General features: G+C 42.1%; 1 long non-coding RNA gene across 11 annotated transcripts in view; it reads left to right on the forward strand.

Annotated features, from left to right (window-relative positions):
* The window catches only part of LOC107319941, a 204,153-nt gene that overhangs the window by 104,285 nt on the left and 81,678 nt on the right, over positions 1-18,190 (forward strand). For all 11 annotated transcript variants that reach the window (XR_004308758.1, XR_004308757.1, XR_004308761.1 and 8 more), the window contains exons 5-6: positions 16,203-16,482; positions 16,787-16,884. This is a non-coding gene — a long non-coding RNA (uncharacterized LOC107319941). The remainder of the gene's footprint in view (positions 1-16,202; positions 16,483-16,786; positions 16,885-18,190) is intronic.

Consider the following 18,190-nt stretch of genomic DNA (forward strand, 5'->3'; position numbering starts at 1 on the left):
ATAGATTTCTGGTGAAGAGCTTTCTTCTTTGTGAGTCCTCTGTGGGTTTATTTGCATCTTTCCACTGTGTCTGCACATGTGCCAGAAGTTCTGGAGATTAACCTTAATCTCTGACTGAAAGCAAAGTGACATTAGTTTGTAGAGTGGATTCTGTGTGAGATACATTTAATGTTATTTACTTTTTTCTCTGTTAGTCAGAGGTAAATTGCTCCCACCAATATTACTGGACCTGGATTTCTATTTTTTCCCCTCCCTGTTGAGTTTTACCACTCAAGTAGCTGGAGTTTTAGAAAGCTTTTGGATCTAATTCATACATGGTCTGTAATTCCTGAGTGTGTCCTTCCTGATAAGAAATCAGTTGTTTCTTTGAAAGTATTTTCTCAATAAACAGCTTAAGTTGATTCCCTGTGGCTATTCTTTGAGCTGAACATCCTTGTGGGTATAAGGAAGAAGGTAACATGCAATAGGGAAGCTGGGTACTTTATGACATCTGCTTGGACAGGGAAAGGACATTACTTGGGAAGCCTTGTGCCTTACTAGGTCACACAGGGTTCAGCTGTTCTGCAGGCTTCTTAAAGTTCTTAAATGTGTCTTTAGATCTCAAAAAAGGAAAAGCAGTATTTCTCCTTTATTTGTGGGTGGGTTGTCTGCATCTGTGTCCTGAGCTATTCTTTGTCCTTGGGGTTGACTTCTTTAGGCCTGTTGGACAGCCTGCATTTAATTCTGGAACACCCAAACCTGCCTTTGTATCTCTAAGCTGACTATGGTTCCCCTTTGGGGTTTCCTTGTTCTTCCTGATGCTCATCCCAACAGGGTGCTGGGGCTCATTGCATGGTTGGCAGGAGACAGAGCCCATGGATGACAGGTGGCACTTGCTAAGCACAGCCACGCTCCAAAGCAGAGCCCCAGCAGACAGACAGCTGCTCTGCAAGCTATGATGAAATGCAAATTTCAGGAGGAGTTATTTTTCATAACTCTGCTGAAGAACTAAAGCTGAAGGCAACGTTTAAGCTGTCAAATACTTATTGGAGAACTGCTTCTTCATGTGTATGCTACACTCTGGCAGTGCCTGACTACTGGGAAAAGCACTGAATGGAGCACAGTTCTGTACCTGCTGGTTGTGGAGATGGGCAGGAGGGAAACCATTTAAGCAAGAACCCATGTTTTGTCCATCATTGATCCCTCTGGGATGGTCCTGTTTTGCTGTCAGCTGTAGCACAGACAGCGCTGCACTACTTGTGCAATAGCATTATCCTCTTACTCTCCCTTTTTGCACCATATCTTCCTTTTCCAGCTGTTTTTCAGAATGCAGCTAAGCATTTCTTCGGTTTGTGAGAATATTCAGAATGTGAAGAAATTGTACCAGAAAGTTTTGAAGGCAGAACTTGCAGCCAGTCCTGCATCTGTATTTCCTTATTTTGTCCTTTTATTGTTGCCTACTTTGTTGTTAGAAGTCACAGTTTCAAAGTCATTGGAAGCAGCTTTTAGTACCTCTTCCTACAGCCCATCTCTATAAAGATCTCCCATTAATTTTTGTGCCAATTGGATGGGAGGAGGGAACACAGCCTTTCTTTAGCAGCGTGCTATAATGTTTGCCTTTTTATGTGCCTGCTGCAGCTCACTTCTTTGGCCAAACTGTTCTTTCTTTGGCTTTGCAGTTATTTAAACTACTATGGTCTGTGGACTTCACGCTACCCCGTGTCAATTAATGAAACACCTCTTTATCACTTTCTTTCTAATGTTCTTCAGCTTTTTAGGTCATAGACCTACCTATTGCATTCCTTGGATGATGTAGAGGTTACTTTATTCTGCAGAGATGATCCAGCCTTTATGTCCCTATCTCAGCTTCTCCCCTCTGGTCTCTGGGTGCAAACGGTTACCAAACACTGGTCCACACAGCCAACCTGCAGGGGCTCCAGATTTCCCTGTACCTGAAGTTTTTAGAGCAATCAGGAAACTTCCAATGTGGATCTGTTTGATTTTGGAGCAGCGACGGATGCTGTTTGCACAGGTTCACTTCCCATCACAGATGCTTCATTGATCTGTGCTGGAAACAGTCAGCCTTGTTGACTACAGGGAGCAGAGTACAGCTGGGGAACTGTTATTCCCTTTCTCTGTGAACCGAATGGCATTGATTGCTTCAGTACCAATGCATTTTCATTAGGCTCATTTTATTTTCCAGATTTTCATCTTTCACAGTGTTTATGAAAGGAAGAAATTAATGGCCCTTCCTAAATGTTGCTGAGAGGAGCTGGGAAGGTTTCCCAGAGCTTTGGTCTGAACTTTACTTTCCTGCATTATATCCTTGAGCTTTTGCAGGACTCACAGCAAAGACCAGAGACTACTGGGTTCCTGCAGTCTCTTGCTGCATTACCTTCTCTTTCCAGATAGTAAACGTCCTGGAAAGCAAAAAAAGGACACATGCACTGTCAACATGAGCTGTATTAGAGGGGTTTTCAATTTGTGGTGTTTCCCCAAAGGCAATGTGGCACAGTGAGCAGCTGGGTGGTGGTTGAGTGATTTGGAGCACTGGAGAGATGGATTCTCCTGCAAGCGCTGGATTTTATCATATACTTCTCTTATTCTGTGGGTTTGCCAGAGTAGATATATTTACTACACGGTTTCTTGGCTAATTATTTCTAGTGTGGCACTGATTGAGCTGTTAATAAAGTGTGAAGGTGCCTCGCAGGCACATTTTAAGTCTTAAAGAAATGATCTACATCTAAATTGCAAATAGTAAAATTTCCTTACCCACCAATATGAAGGTGATAGCATCTCCACTATTGTAAAATTAATCAAACTTCTCTTGGTGACAGAAACGTTAATTTAAATTTTTCGTCACAATTACAGAGAGAGTTATTGCAGCCTCTGACTTGTAATTAATTTCTCTTTCTTTTCATCACTGTGTTACAGCCCTTTGTAATGGTGATAAATGGAGTATCTACCTGACCTTTTTTTTTTTTTTTTTTTTTCCTTAGGTAATATAAATTACTTTTAGGTTTGAAAAAAAATTATTTCTGGTTAATCAGTGCTTTTCCATAAACAGGCAAATGGAGGAGAAGAGCTTGTGGTGGTGGTGTTGCTTCAAGCATAGGGGACCACAGCTGAGAGTAAGCAAAGACCAAACCCAATGCTAGGTGCTGTCCCTGTGCTATGCATTGTCCCAGTGGAACTCTTTGGAAGTGAATGTACCAGTGGTCCCTATAGGCTTCCAATTTTTGTAGCTATTAAAATACCAGGGCAAAGTGGGTGCTTGCAGCTCTTGGAGCTCTTTGAGAAGAGGTTGAAGCAATTTTCAGAACGAATTAGCAATTACTTTCAAGAGTGTGAGGAGACCTGGGGTGGTTCTGAAGAAGGAGATGAGGGAAGAACCCGGCCCTAATTAAAGCAAAAAGAAGAGCCAGGCAAGTCTACACCAGACAGTCTGACTTTGCTGTGGAGGTGGATGATACAGCCATTTGTCCGTGCACACTCAGAGCATCGTGGGTGATAAAGAACAGTCATCACAGCTGTCAGGGACGCATCACATCACCCAACCTTGTTCCCCTCTGTGATGGCATGACAGAATGGAAGGAGGGATGTCAGCTTGGCTGTGGTTAGGCTTTTCATGCTGTCTCACATGTCAGTCTCCAAAGCAATAGATGGAAATTGAGTCTATAACAGGCAGTGAATGATTGGCAAATTGTATTCAAGGGGAAGCTATCAGTGATTTGCTGTCAGAGCGGGGAGTGCTTTAGGTGAGGTACCTCATGGTGCTTGTCAGAGGTGTGGAGCTGCTCAGTATTTCATGTGGGACTTGGGTGGTAAGATTATGGATCCCCACATGGTACTGCAGGTGACACCAACCTGAGAAAGGTGATGTCACTTTGTAGATCACCACTTTTTACCACCCCTGGAAAAGCTGAGAAATTATCCAAAAGCAATCGAATTAAAAGAAATACAGTTTATATATTACTCATTTAGAAATGTGTTTGTAAATATGGCATCTAGTTTGGATTTGCAGTCAGAAGGCTGGTGGACATGCACTTTGTGGAAAGTCTGAGAGAGATGGGCTTCTGTTAGTCATGGTAACAGGTAGCAGAGCAGGATGAAGTGTTGGTGTTTCAGTTCTGCAAATGACTGCAGCAAGTAAGTGAACTGTTCTCAAAGCTCACTGGGGCTTGAAAAAGAGGGGTGGGCCATTTGGATGGGTTATTCATTTGTTTGAGGCTTTTAAAATCACTTGGGCATCGTATGTTAGAAGTGACTGTGTGTCCAGCAGAGCTGATATCGGTAGCCCATAATTACAGGCTATCTTATCTATTATTTATGCACTATTCAGTAATGTGTGCTACAGAAGAGAACAAGTTAAGAAAACACTGCCTTAGGCTGTACAGTCTCAGAAATTGGTAAATATAAAAAATTTGAATACGTCTTTGATAAACATCCACTTCTTTTGAGTGCCTGTTTGAATTGTGTTTTCTTTATTGGTTAAATCTCCCATCTGTAGAATTTGTGTCTATGTTGCTGTCTTTGACTTTAACCCAGAAGAGTCTTCTGTTGGAGGCATTTGGCCACCAACCAATTTGCCAGACAAACTACATTTTTTACTCAAATGCAGTTAATGACCCAAACGAAATGAAATGCTTGTTACGGCTTGATTTAAACAATGTGGTCTAATGACAATAGTCTCTGCCCACTCTCAGTGAGCATTCTACCTTACTTCAACTGGGCAGAAAGGAGACAAGATCCTGACGCAAGGATTGAAGACGTGTTTGTAGGAAAGAGGGACGTATTTAGCTGAGGATTTTTACTTTGGAATTTCCTGACAAAAATTAATTAGGAGAATCATGCAATTACAGTAAATGCATCTTATTGGTCCCCACTGACTTGTTTCTAAAACACAGAGTTGTTATTTAGCGTTCATGACAGCAACAGAAAAGTACCAAATAAACATAATGGGCTCTTTTTATATATACTAAAAATGACGTACAGTAGCTGCATGTTTTACTAATTTGGTTACAGAATCTTAAAGTGATGGGGGTGGTTGTAGTTTCCAGGCAGAGCTGGGTGGAAATGCAGTGATGCTTCCTGAAGGGGTGCTGCTGATCTCAGTGGGCATTGCAGGACATGATGGCTCGGATTTCATCATGACAGTGGTGTTCTCTGTGCTGTTGCTTCAAAATGAGTAAAACCTTTCTTGGTCATTTCTGCCCCAGTGGGACAGGAGTGGGCACACAGGGAGTCAGGGTAGGATTGTAGCTGATCCTCATCTGCTTCTTGTCGCTGCTTGCTGCAGGGCCTGTGTTTGAAGAAGTCTGAGAATTGTGATGCAGTTCAGCGTCAAAAGTCCTGCAAGTTTAGAGGTTTTACTTTATTGGTTTCACTTGGATTTCTAGGGTAAGGTAAGTTTGGTTGGGAAAATCTCATAAATCTATGATACAAATTGGACAGTCATAAACATATGCATAAGGTGGGCATTGAGCCATTCAAGTCTACTTTTATTGCTTTTTCATTTTGAGTTACACTGCTTACAGGATGGAGTTTCACTGCTCTGTAGTGTGGTCAAGTGAGTTCTGTGATACTGTAATTATACAGCACCATTTTGGCTTGGATTCATTAAGTAGATGGTTAAGATAGACAAGATAGGTAGGAAGAGTTGCAGTCTGGAGTTGTCTTTCTGTTTTTTTGTTATTGAAAACAGCCTATATAACAAATCCCTGACTTTGCAATGTCAGTTAGGTGATGTGAGTGCTCCTCTGTTTTGGTCTTAAAGGTTGTGCATAAGATCAACTGGTGGAGACATGTGAACACTGTAAATCTTTTTACTGCATGTACCAACCATAAAGGGGAGTGATCTTCAAATGACATCATCAATACAAAGGGCAGTAGAATTTCCAACTTAGGACACAAATTATCAAGTAGCCAAGTAATGGACATTGAGCCTGGACAGTTTTGCAAAGTGAGTTCTCTCATAAAATGGTATTCTGCCTCTAAACGGGGGCTCCAAACCTGCTTAGCTAGTACCACTTAAGCTGCTTTAGTGAGAACATTTTGGATTTCCACTGCCGACCAATCTTCCCAAATTGCTCCATGTCTAATGTAATCCCAGATGTATTTACCATATTTCATTGTATTTACAGTGGTGACTAGGCCATGGAGACATGGCTTACTTCCAGGGACAAGAAGTCCAGGTTCTTCAGTGCATTTTCTTCTTCTAAAAGCGATGCTACAGCACTCAGAAACTTGCACTGAGCACATTTGTCTTTGCTCTGTGACGATGGTTGATCATTAGCAAAATGTATTTTGGTATTTATGGTTACAGGCATATTGACCTTAATGCTACATACAGCAGTGATCGGATCACAGCCAGCCACCAGTAGGAGAAGGTGCAGGAGTACTACAGGCTGCTTTTTTTCTGAGCAAAGAAAACACCTCCAAGGCACTGCAGCTGGGAAGGGTAGTTTATAGGTGAAATAAGTCCTTGGTTCAAGTATGATAAATTGTCAGATACAGACTTGCTCCTCTACCTCTCTACTAGTTCTTGCCCTCACTTAGCACACGGGGGCCATGAAGCCACGTGCTCTTTTGGTTTAGCTGCCCTGCAGTAGAGGGAATTGCAATGATCAATGTCAGTTTGAGGATGTAGCCCATGTTAACGTGTAATGGTAACGGTGCCAGAACTTGTGCTCCAGTGTTCTGCTCTGTGGTGTCCAGCTGTTGTTTTATTCACTTTCGTACACTTGCTATCAATGTATGTGTGTTTGCATTGCACATCGGTTTTCTCTCAGAAGTAACATTCTATTTGTGAGACAAATGTGTGATATCCTGAAGCACAATTCATTATTTTGCCATTGGTTTAGCGTAATTCCCAGCAGCAAACATGTCTGATCTAAGCCAAGCAAAAAGCACGCTTTTCTATCGAGCAATGTGACAGTCTCCATGACATAATGAATTACACACAGCTGGCTTTTCTCTGGCTTAGAAATTTTGTTTCATTATTACTATATCTGTGCAATTTCTTAATATTCTCGAGTCTGGGTACCGCTTGCAGGCATATCAGATTATTCATACGTTAGAGTGAAATATGATGTGAAGAGGAATGCAGAATGTGCTTTATTTGTGGGTAACCGGGTATGTAATGGTGTATAAAGAGTCAGGATCTAGGATTTAGCAGTGACATCTCTTCTGCTTTCTCATTCAGCCCCAAGCTCAAATGCATGAGAGAGTTTTTTAAGTCTTCTTTCCTGGCACTGCTTCTTCTCTCCAGCTCGCCTTACAATCACATAATGGTTTGGGCTGGAAGGGACCTTGAAGACCACCTACTTCCAACCCCCCTGCCATAGACAGGGGCATTTTTCACTACCCAAAGCCCCGTCCATCTTGGTGTTGAGCTTGGAACTTTGTTCTCCCAGGGTGTTTTGGGGAATGAACTGAGAACCCTTTGACTTCAAACAAAATTGAAAAAGGCATTTAGAATAAGATAGGGCTGGTTATGTGCTGCTCCTGCCCTTCTGAGTGATGAAATGGGGGCCTTTGGAAGGGAAGCCTGAAAGGACAGGAGCACCACTTCTTACTCTTCCACCTAGCCAGAGGCACTGGAGTTATTGGTCTGATTAGGTATGTGAGGGGCTGATTTAAGTTCTTGCTCTTCTACCTCAAATTAAAGCCTCAAATCTCAGCTTTTCAAACCTGAGGCTGGGTTACTGTAGAGTGTTAGATTTATGGAAAAGAAAGGCTGAGGTGAACGTCGTCTTTATTTCATCTGAGGTGTAATTGATATGTATGATGTTGTGAAATACTTTGTCATAATATGCAAGTTTGTCTAGCATGTGTTTTTTTTTTAGTGTAATCACTTCTGACTTCCATCTTCTTAATGAAGAACATGAGAAGCAATGACTTTGCTCCTTGGGTGCTTTTATTGGTCAATCACATTCTCTACTAGTGTGCCCAATTGTATTAAATGCCGATGCCCAATCCTCAATGCCCTTGAATTTTCTAAGTGATATTTTATTGATGCAACTGCATCTTGTTTGACCTTAAGGTTTTATTACATCTTCACCAAGAGTGATGAGAGGCCTCCTTTTGCATTTTGTTAGCACTTCTGTCCACCTCTGATGAAATATATCTCAATATAATCAAATACTCTGCAGTTTACTACTGAATCCACCGTGCCTGTGGGTTTTCATATAGGCAGTAGGGTTTGCCCAACTCTGTAACCTATATAGGTGGAGCACTTGGCTGCTCTTGCTGATACAGACTTGGAGTCAGGGTTACATTACTCTAGGGCAGTGTTCTGATTTAATAGTTGATCCGTAGTTCCATAAATTACATTCACAGAATTGTTCAAGATGAATGATATCACAAATGGGTTACTTGGGCTAATTCAAGGTGCTTTCTTAAGCATAGTAGGTCAATTTTCTAATGGATCAAGGTGGGTGTGTTTCAGAAAGCTGCTGGCGCATACACATTCCCACACCCCATCGTGTAGATAAAGGCATTCTATTTCATTCTGTTCACGTTTAATCCGGATGGGTTTTTTTTTGTTTTTTGGGGTTTTTTTTGTATTTGTTGTTGTTCTGTTTTTTGAGACTTTCAAAACTGAGCAAAGTACAGGAAACTGTTACAGGGAGTGACCTGGAATTGAAAAGTGGGTGGTCTAAATGTTCCCTTCCCTTCTCTTCAGTTTTGTGTAAGTTCAGTTATGTGACGGGATACTGGTGAAGCACAGAGTAGTCTTCAGGCTGAGTTTGCAACCCACGGTGCCCCCCAACCTGGTGGTAATACAAAGCAATGGAAATGCGTGTTGTCAGATGTCTGGATACTTCAAGCTGTTCTGCTTTCTTTTCCCCTCCTTTTTCCTTCACTTGATGAATTAAACTTGGGAAAAAAGCCATAGCATGGATCCATAGTTTGCTATTAAATTAAGCTAAAGCAAAGCTTTTCCTTTTTGCTGACTTTGGGACATTTTCATGCTATCTCCTAAAACTGCACAGGGCTTGTTTATATAAGCTCAAAAATGCAGCTGAGCTTCATACCCGCTTCCCACCCACCCTCCCCCCCACATTTAGAGATGTGGCACAGAACCTATTAATAAGAGACTGGGGTTTTGCAGGCACTCATTCATCCATTTAAGCGCACAAGCATCTGGTGGCTGTTTTGTGCCTAAACCTTCTCAGGTGAACAGGCAGGGAGGTATTACCTGCTAGGCATCAGCTAGAAGTAGTATTTCCACATCATGGCAGTGCTTCTTAAGCCAATTTATCTGGCAGGTCCCATCATCTCCTCTTCAGTAACTGAAGCTGTTCTGCACAGTGTTTCTGCTGGTACTCGGTAGAGCAGCAAACCTAACATGCTGATTTGTTTTCATCTCATTTTCTACAAACGTGCAAGTGGAACACAGTTTCCATGAAAGATTCCAAGAGAAATGTTATCAGAATGCAGACTGTTGTTGTAATGAAATTTTCTCATGGCAAGCACATAGCAATTGCCCATCCCGTACAGTCAATAGACATAACTGGATTTTGTTGCCTGAGAATGAAGTTGCTTTCATATTTTATATCCTGCAATAAGAAAGCTGGAAGCAACAGACTCTGCTTTGAACTTTATTTTTAGTTAATAACAACTTAAGGAGGCATGAGAAGAAATTTTATGGCGCCTGAGTAAAACGAATTCTTTTTTTTATTATTATTATTATTCTGACTTTTGGTACAGAATTCTACACTTCTGTTATTTGCGAATATGAATAATTGTTGCTGAATTAATGTGAGCAGCTTTGCTTTCAGTACTGAGCTCTGTTTTTTGATGGGGTCCCCATTCACCGCTCACACATCACAAAGGGAGTAAACCACAGAAAGGTTATCAGCATCTGGTAATGTTGGTGTAAAGGGAAAGCATCTGTCAACATCTACTCTTTGACAGCCAAGTACAAAGGTGAAGGTGCCCCATACTTGTAAACACTCAAGGTCAGCCTGGCCTGGGTGGAGCTCTGAGCACCTGATGGAGCTGTAGGTGTCCCTGTTCATTGAAGGGGAGTTGGACCAGATGGCCTCTAAAGGTCCCTCCCTTCCAACTCAAACAATTCTGTGATGAATAGTTGCCTGCCCTTTGATGTAATCATGGAGAGGGACACCATAGAGTTGGGGTATCAGGAGCAGTCATGTTTCTAGGGAATCCGGGGGCAGAAGGCTGTCCTGGGCTGGCTTTTGTGCAACTTCAGGCATTTTGAGTGAAGCATTTGATCTGGCACGTTACTTTTTTCTTTTGCATAACTAGTTTAGCTGACAGCGTGCTGGTTGTGCTCCTTTGATCTCTGCTCGGTTTGACTGTATTTTCAATAACTACTTAGTATAAAAATAAAATGTGCAGGCCCCATCAAATAAACTAATTAAGGATTAGAATGAAAAAGTGTCAAAATCCGAGACCTCGCCGAGGCAGATTAGTCACTGCATACCAGACACGATCTAATAACTAATGGGTTGCTGTAGTAACGGGGGAATCAATACCCCTTGGCTGGTTGGGGAGCTGACAGTAATTTCTGCTGGGTCATAGATTCTGGAAAATGAAGTGCCACCTACTACAGCACAAGTAATCTCTGTGGACTTTTTGACAACAGCACATCCTACAAAGTTTATATCAAAGAAAATATTAATCTCTCAAGTCTGCTTGTTTATCTCTGCAGAGGTTATCTGATATTGTTACAGCCACAGACAATTAAGTTTAGGCTCCTATGTGAACTCTCAGTGGGTCAGCTTTGGAAAGAAGGGCTTTGGGTTTGCTTACTGGTGGATTAATAGGATGAATCTGTGCTGGGGCTCTTGGGCTGTGGAAAGGGAACCTGCAGGAGCACAGTCTGTTATCCCAAATCTGTCTCCTTACTCAAGGAAAAACTCCTCTTGGGGTCAAAAGGAGTTTAACTGAGGTGGAGGAGATGTGTGCTTAAAAGAAAATGATTATTTGTGATGGGGCTGAAGATCCAGCCTTGTGGCTGCATGTGTTTCTGTCTCAGTGGCCAAAATTTCCATGGGAATAACAGTGCTTCCTTGTTTCTTCTGGCTTGATGGGAACACTTATGTGTCTGTCAGCTGTGTACAGTCAGCTCTGATAGGTGACAGAAAGGGACTTTATGCTGGGACAGCAGTTGTTACCTGGACCAGAGACAGCAGCAGGACAACCCCTGAGATTATCGAGAAGTAGAAGTGGGTCTGCGTAATTTAATCTGAAGCCCAACTCAGAGAGGAACAGGCCCACAAAAAAAAAGTATCCAGCTCACAACCCTGGGAAGGGAAATGGTGGCTGATATGGACTCACGTGGGGGAACCCTGCATGGTAAAAGGAGTTAATGTTAGTCAGGGAGTTATGGGGGATGAGAAGGACTTTTTCCAAACATCTAGGGGGATGGTAGTGCTGAGGAGAAAGTAGGCCACTCGCTAATGAGGGGAATGGTGGTGTTAATTATGTCTTGAAATTGCCTGAGATACTGAGCTCCTGAAATTCATCTTCAGCAGAAAACCATCAGGAAAATAAGTTCGGGCAATTAGGAGGTGGGGGAGAAACAGTGTAAAAATAGCCTGGATAATTAAGAGCAGATAAGGGAACGTCTAAGAACCAGCAAGAAGTGCAAAGAGAGCCTCCTGGCTTTGCTGAGCTCCACCAAACTGATCTCACAGGCTCTCAGGGGGGAACACCAGGCTGCAAGGGCACATCTGTCCTAGTGCTTTGCTCATGGCAGTGCCTCCTCCACTGCTGTGCTCAAACCTCTGCTGTATTCCTGGGACATTGGCTGCAGCAGGGCTCAGCTGGGGCCAACGCAGAACCACTGGTGGCACTGGGGCCAGCAGTGGGCAAAGGCAGCTCTGAGTTTCCACTAGCTGCTCCGCATGTTTTTAGGACCAGCGTATGGCAGGGCCCAACATTAACTCTGTTTTTCTGCAGCAGCTCTGCAGCTGCAGCTGCTGTTTGTGCTGGTTGGTACATGATGTTGGTGAATAATAATACCTGACCTGCTGGAACGAGAGCTCTTTTATCAAACACATTTAAAGAAAAATGACAGTCTGTGTAGCTTGTAATGGAATGGATGATAAATCACAAAATGGGGAAAAACAATTGTGTTACTCCTGCTGGTATGAGTTCCTGCTCAGAAGGTCCATATGTTATATTTTTTGATGACATAAATTTAATGAAATTCTCTGGAAATGCTGACCAGAAGTCAATATACAACTCAGTCTCAGGAAGTTTCCTAATATCTTTGTTTGTTTTAGGTAATAGATCTGTTGATGTGTATCTCTGCTATTGAGTGCTGTGATAGGATGCTGTAATGAGATTACAATATGGAATGGGAGCTCGACTAAAGCGGCAGTATCAGAAATGTCACCCCCTAACAAATTAGCAGTTGCAGTTTGCCCTCTGGTTACAAAACCTTGTTCCTTTTGTCTTTTACTGTAACTTATAATAACAAAGCCTGTGATGTAAATGTCTGCAGGGTGTGTTTCCAGTAGCTAAGCGTGAAACATGTTTCAGTGGGGATATAGGGGAAAAACAGCCATTTTTTAAAATTCAAGACAAAGGATTTTTGGCCTTGGGCACTCCAGCTGCAGCTGCTGTCAATACAGGGGAGATGGGACTGCGTTTCTATTTACTTTTTCTCTTTAAAGAAAGAAAAGATACCCAACTATCTGATTATAGAATCCACAATATTAAAATATCCACAGAAGAAGTAGTAATTAATTCCTCTGGAGGCTGACTCGTGATGGAGAGGTTGCACATGTCAAATGAGTGAGGTGTAGCTTGGGTTTACAGCCTCAGAGCCTGGAGATCAAACAAGGAACTAAAATGAGATTTATTTGATTTTATTCTAGATTTTATTTCTAGCAGCAAGTAGAAATTCATGGGACTCATTGCAGAGCTCAGTGCAGAGGCTCCCCATTGGCTCCTATCGTTTCCCTTCATTTCAGCAAAAGAGACAGAACTCATTGGTTGGGTATAAGGAAGTGCTGGGTTTCATTTTTAAGATGCTGTGGAGGAAGCTTAGATTACAACTGCTTGATACATAACAGTGACACTTCACTTATCCAGGCAACTGGGTAGCGCTTGAATAGCGCCTGTGACTTAATTATTTACCTGTGGCTTAATTGGGTGTAATTTTACTGAAGAGTCTGTTTATTTTCCTATGGAGAGGCTCTAAGATGCTGCTAAATGAGAATGTTACCAGTCCCTACCGGTGCCCCCTCACATCAGCAGGGCAGAACTCGTTAATACCTGCAGAAATTTGGCCCACGTGATGTTTTCACTGGTGCCATCAGCCTGTGTGAGCAGCTGGGATCTCCACTGCAGGAGCAGAGATGCTCTGTGGTAGCAGGCGGAGCTCACTATGCTCTCCCTTTGTTGTTTATTGGGCTCTCGCTTGGTTTTAATCCTCTACAAATTCGGCACTGTTCAGTGTTTCTGTCTGAGTGCTCAGAATGATGACTTTTTTAGGATCAGATATTCCAAGTTATGCTCATATCAGTGTCTGTGGGTACTGGATAGAGGCAAATCAGGGGCTGCACCCTGGAGAAGCCATGCTTATTTAGATGACCCTTTCAACATCAATGTGTTGTTCTTGTGTGTCTAAGAATAGTTTTGCTGTGTGAGGATTCAATATCAGAGCTTCGCATGTCCCGGCTGGAGGCAAAGCCAGCGCTTGTATCCAAGATGTGCAAAAGCTCTTCCTTGTGCTCTGCCTGTGTAAAGTGCTGGGAAAAGATGTTCATCTCAAATATCCATTTAAATCAAACCTGATGTGCTTGGACACATTCTTGCTAGGTTTTAAATTCAGAAAGCTCTGATTATTCTTTCCCTCCCCCTCCTCAGTCCAGGACCTTCCTTTTGAATCCCTGTAGGCAATTTCCTTATAGTACTTAGATCTCCAAGCTTCATTGGACTTCCACAACAACAGAAGCTTTATATCATTGGTTTTTTCCCCCAAAATGCTTAGTTTCTATTAACAACCTTACAAAAGGGCAGTGTATTACTACTCGGTGATCCCAATGATAAATGAAGCACATTATATGTGAAGTAAAGGCTCTATTTATCCTTGCTCTTTTTTTTTCTTCTTTTAAAGTCCCAGCAGGTTTAATGCAAGTAGCTTGCAGTGACCTTCATAACAAATCAAGAATAAACCTCAGTGCATTCTCGCAGAGGTGAATGGTGTTGCAGCCTCTTTTTATTGAAATAACAACAGTAAGAGTGACGAGTTGTATTATTAGTATTTGATAATGCAAAAAAGTTAATGCTTGCTGAAAGCCAGGTGCCAGCACTACTTGATTGTTTACCAACATAGTCATAAAGAAACAGAGTTATTAAAGGATCTGAAATCACTCAGTAATTCAGCTGCTGACATTGATGGATGGAACTTGGCTGTTCCTCTTTGCTAAAGCTGCTGACTGGATAAATGTTTTATTCATGAAGCCCCGGGCAGGAAGAGATGCCAAAGGTTTAAGAATATTTTAAGAAACTCTTTGAGATGTCAAGCAAGTTATCAGGTGTTGTTAAGCAAAGGAGCTGAAGTACTACATTTAAACATAACCGAGCTCTCAACGTATACAACAACAATACATCAAAAGCCAGGATGCAATTCTTGTCTCAAGCAGCATATGGATGATGAGTTAAGAATACAAGTCCTTTTATTTCCTGCACCTTTGTACCTTCAGTCATCTCTCAGCCCTGTCTCTTTCAGCATTGTTATCCCAAAGGGAATTTTCACACATCATGTTTTGAATTTAGTCTTGGAAACAAATAAATATTTAGATACCAAACCCTACAAGGTCACATATTCAGATCAAAGACAAAATAATGATATGATGACGATGTTCATGGAAATGAACAGTTGAGATCAGAACAAGCGGGTTCTGCCTGAGCTCTTGGTGGGAGATGTTGTTCAAAATGCTAATTAGCGCAAGAAGTAACTATCAAAATACAGAATAACGAGGAATTTCCTTCTGTCCCCTTCACCCCACTCATCCTTCCTCTTTGTCTCAGGGCAGTGTTTACCAAGGGCAAGTCTGCAGCTCCTGACCCATTTGATGAAGCAGTGGTAGTTTACAGCAGTTGTAATTTAGGTGATTATTTCAATGCCTTGTTCCTGTCGTATGAGAATTCTTCAGATCCAGATACTTTGTTGATTTATTTTTTTTTTATTTACTTTTTAATGGAAAGAAATGTTTTGTAGAAAGAATTTTAATGGAGAGCTCCATAGCCCCACAAGCTCCTCCATGGACCAAGTGTTTGAATATTTCATAATCTGTATTAATAACTTCTTTTAAGTTTCTACAGTCTCATAAGAGCAGAACAGATGAGCTCTTGGTGGAACTGAACTGTCAATCCGAACATAGTGACATTAGAAAATAGCTCTGTTTCCAAGTCTAGCTGCATGAAATGTCCCTTCTTGCCAAGGGAGCAGCAAAGTACAGTTTAAATGTCCCCTATTATGACATCTCAAGAGTATAAAAATTGGGAAAGGTATTAAAAATGAGTAATTAAAAATGAAGAGTGATGGGTAGTGGTGAATAAAAAGTAGGTAAGTACTGCTCCCCCACTGCCCTTTTGATTTGCAGGGACTCGGCTAAAGACCAAAAGCGTATTTATCACCCCAGTTAAAATTCAAATCCTATGGACTGACAGTGCAAAACACTGTCAAAAAAGCTGTCAAGTTGTATCAAATGAATTATTGTAATACCCCTCTTTATCTGTCAAAGGCATTGATTATTTTCAGTGGAGGGAGCCCTCTGACAGTTGCTGAAACTGAAGAATCCTGTGTTGAAACAATTTGGTTGACACATGTCACTATTTCCTAAACAGACAAGTCAAATATGTTATTTTTGTCTCTGTCTGTGGGAGAAAGCATGTTTATGTAGTATTTCTACACATGATAAATAATACAGAGAGAAAGGAACATCCATTAGCACTTCACTTTCTCTGCTATTTTTATCAATGTTTTCATGTAGCATCTTTATAAAAATGCTTCTCTTTGCATAAGAACTTGTGTTCCTTTGGCGGCTGTGATACGTGTCAGGGATTTTCTTGGATGCCCCCAAGTAATTTAGATAGCGAACCATATTGGTACCATTCTTGACTGCAGCTGGTAGTTTACTGTTGAATACTCTAAACCTCTATTTCCTATCACTCACACGCCTGTAGCAGTGATACAGGTGTCACATTGTAGAGAATGCATCTTTATGTTGCAGACGGACAAACCGACAAGGAGGAGGTGAGGAGTGCTGCCAGCTTTTGGAATGAAGCTTGTGCCAAGATCTGTGTCGTTGCTGATTTTCACATGATGGGTGTGGAAATGCCTGGTTTTATCAGAGCTGGCTTTGCTGAAGATGCCTTGCAGGACTGCAGAAGGGGAAGCCCAGCTCTCCTTCAGATCAACTCTGTCGCATCTGGTACAACTGAAACCATATCAAAGGAAGGACATGTCCAACACCCTCTCTTGGGAGGAGGCTGATGAGTGACAGTGTCATGGTGAGTTACTGACACCATTAAAAGGTGAGAACTGGCTCAAGCAGCATCAGTCAGAGAAGGCTAATACCCTTGTACAAAGTCTTTATTATTCATTAGCACATATTGTGCTTCCTCATAAATATAATTCAGGCTACAATTGTATCGCATTAAGATAACACTAAATCTTTCTATAATTTGAAGGAAATACTGCTCCCAGATGTTGTTGCCTAAATGAGCTAAACAAAATCTGAATTAGTGCAATGGGAACAACTGTAAAACTCCAACTGCATTTGGCTCTGATCTCCTTTGGTGTCATTTGTCACAGAAATGGTTGCTGGCAAACCTCTTTGCTTGTGAGCACTGTGGTGCTGGACAGATGGATATCGCATCTTGACTGCTTCTGAGATGTCCCAAAGTTTTCAGGTACTACAGACTTGTGCTGATTTTGGGGGAGTTGGGTAACTCAAGGAGTGATGAATTGGGCTGATGGCAGAGTAGGTTGTTATGAGCAGCTTGATGGTCCTTCCCTGTGTACTGGAGCATGTGTTAATTTTATTGGGGTGCTGCAGCTCCATGCAGCCTACGTTGAATATTACTGAAAACAAAGTGCAGTGGACCTGGCAGCCAGTTCCTCAGACATCCAGCCGCCTCATTTGGTCTCATCATGACAGAAGCAGGACCCTAAACAGGCCATGACCTGACCTGTGGAGCACATCCCTGTTTACAAAGAATTAACCTGGATGAAGTCCAGCATTTAAGCACATTCTCTATTGCTGGCTCCTCCTGAGGCTGTATGCTTTTCAAAGAGATATCGCTGTGGTTTGTGTTTGTGCACTGTTTATAGATAGGGTCCTTGCCCATGTGGCTGCTCAAGAGCTGCCAAGATGACTTAATACTAAAAATAAACGCATGTAAATACGGATAACGACAGGCTCAGAGTTCTGACAGCTCCAAAAGGCTTTGATCTTGCATTGGTAGAGATCAGGATGCACCGCCTCTCCAGATGACAGGCTTGGATAGAGAGGGAAAAAAAGAGCGATAAACATGGCCTGTAAAGTGTGCCTCCTCACACTCCCCAGAAACCCTCCCCATATTATGTCTGATGATTTACTAAGGGAATGTGGTTAAGTACCACAAGAAGCAACTGAAAAATTAACCCCAGCAAGCTGACAATGACACACCTGGCCTCAGAAGTCTGTAGTGTTGGTCAGCCAAGTGATAATGGCTTGGTTTAAAGCAAAGGAGAAATGTGCCATTAAATGAGAAGCAGGGAATGGGTTGCTGAGTGGTGATGGCTGTTAAAAGATACAAACCAAAGTGTAGCCCTGACAGCGCATTATATTCCAAAGATAAAGAGAGGCAGAGGCAAAAGCAAAACAAATGGGGCTGCTACGTACAGATGGCCATAAGGGAATTGCAACATATAAACCCCACCAGCCAGAAATTATGGCTATGGACGGCCTGCCTGCTCAGGAGAGAAACCCAGCTCTCAGGGCTGGTGCTGGCCAAAAGCCTCCAGGCCAAGGGGAAGGTCCTTCACGTGATTTGGAGGGACGTCTGTCCAACTGTGCTAATGGCTGCCAGTGCTGTTGAACTGACGGCAATGAAGGAGTGTGATTTAGGGGGGAGTGGCAGTCTGATTTGTTTTTTTTTTTGTCTCGCTGCAGATTTGGTTTTTGAGTAAATCAGATTTATGCAGCTCTCAGACAATTTTGCTAATAAGGCGATG

The sequence above is a fragment of the Coturnix japonica genome, chromosome 12, assembly GCF_001577835.2.
Source record: "Coturnix japonica isolate 7356 chromosome 12, Coturnix japonica 2.1, whole genome shotgun sequence".
In the NCBI taxonomy this organism is placed as follows: domain Eukaryota; kingdom Metazoa; phylum Chordata; class Aves; order Galliformes; family Phasianidae; genus Coturnix; species Coturnix japonica.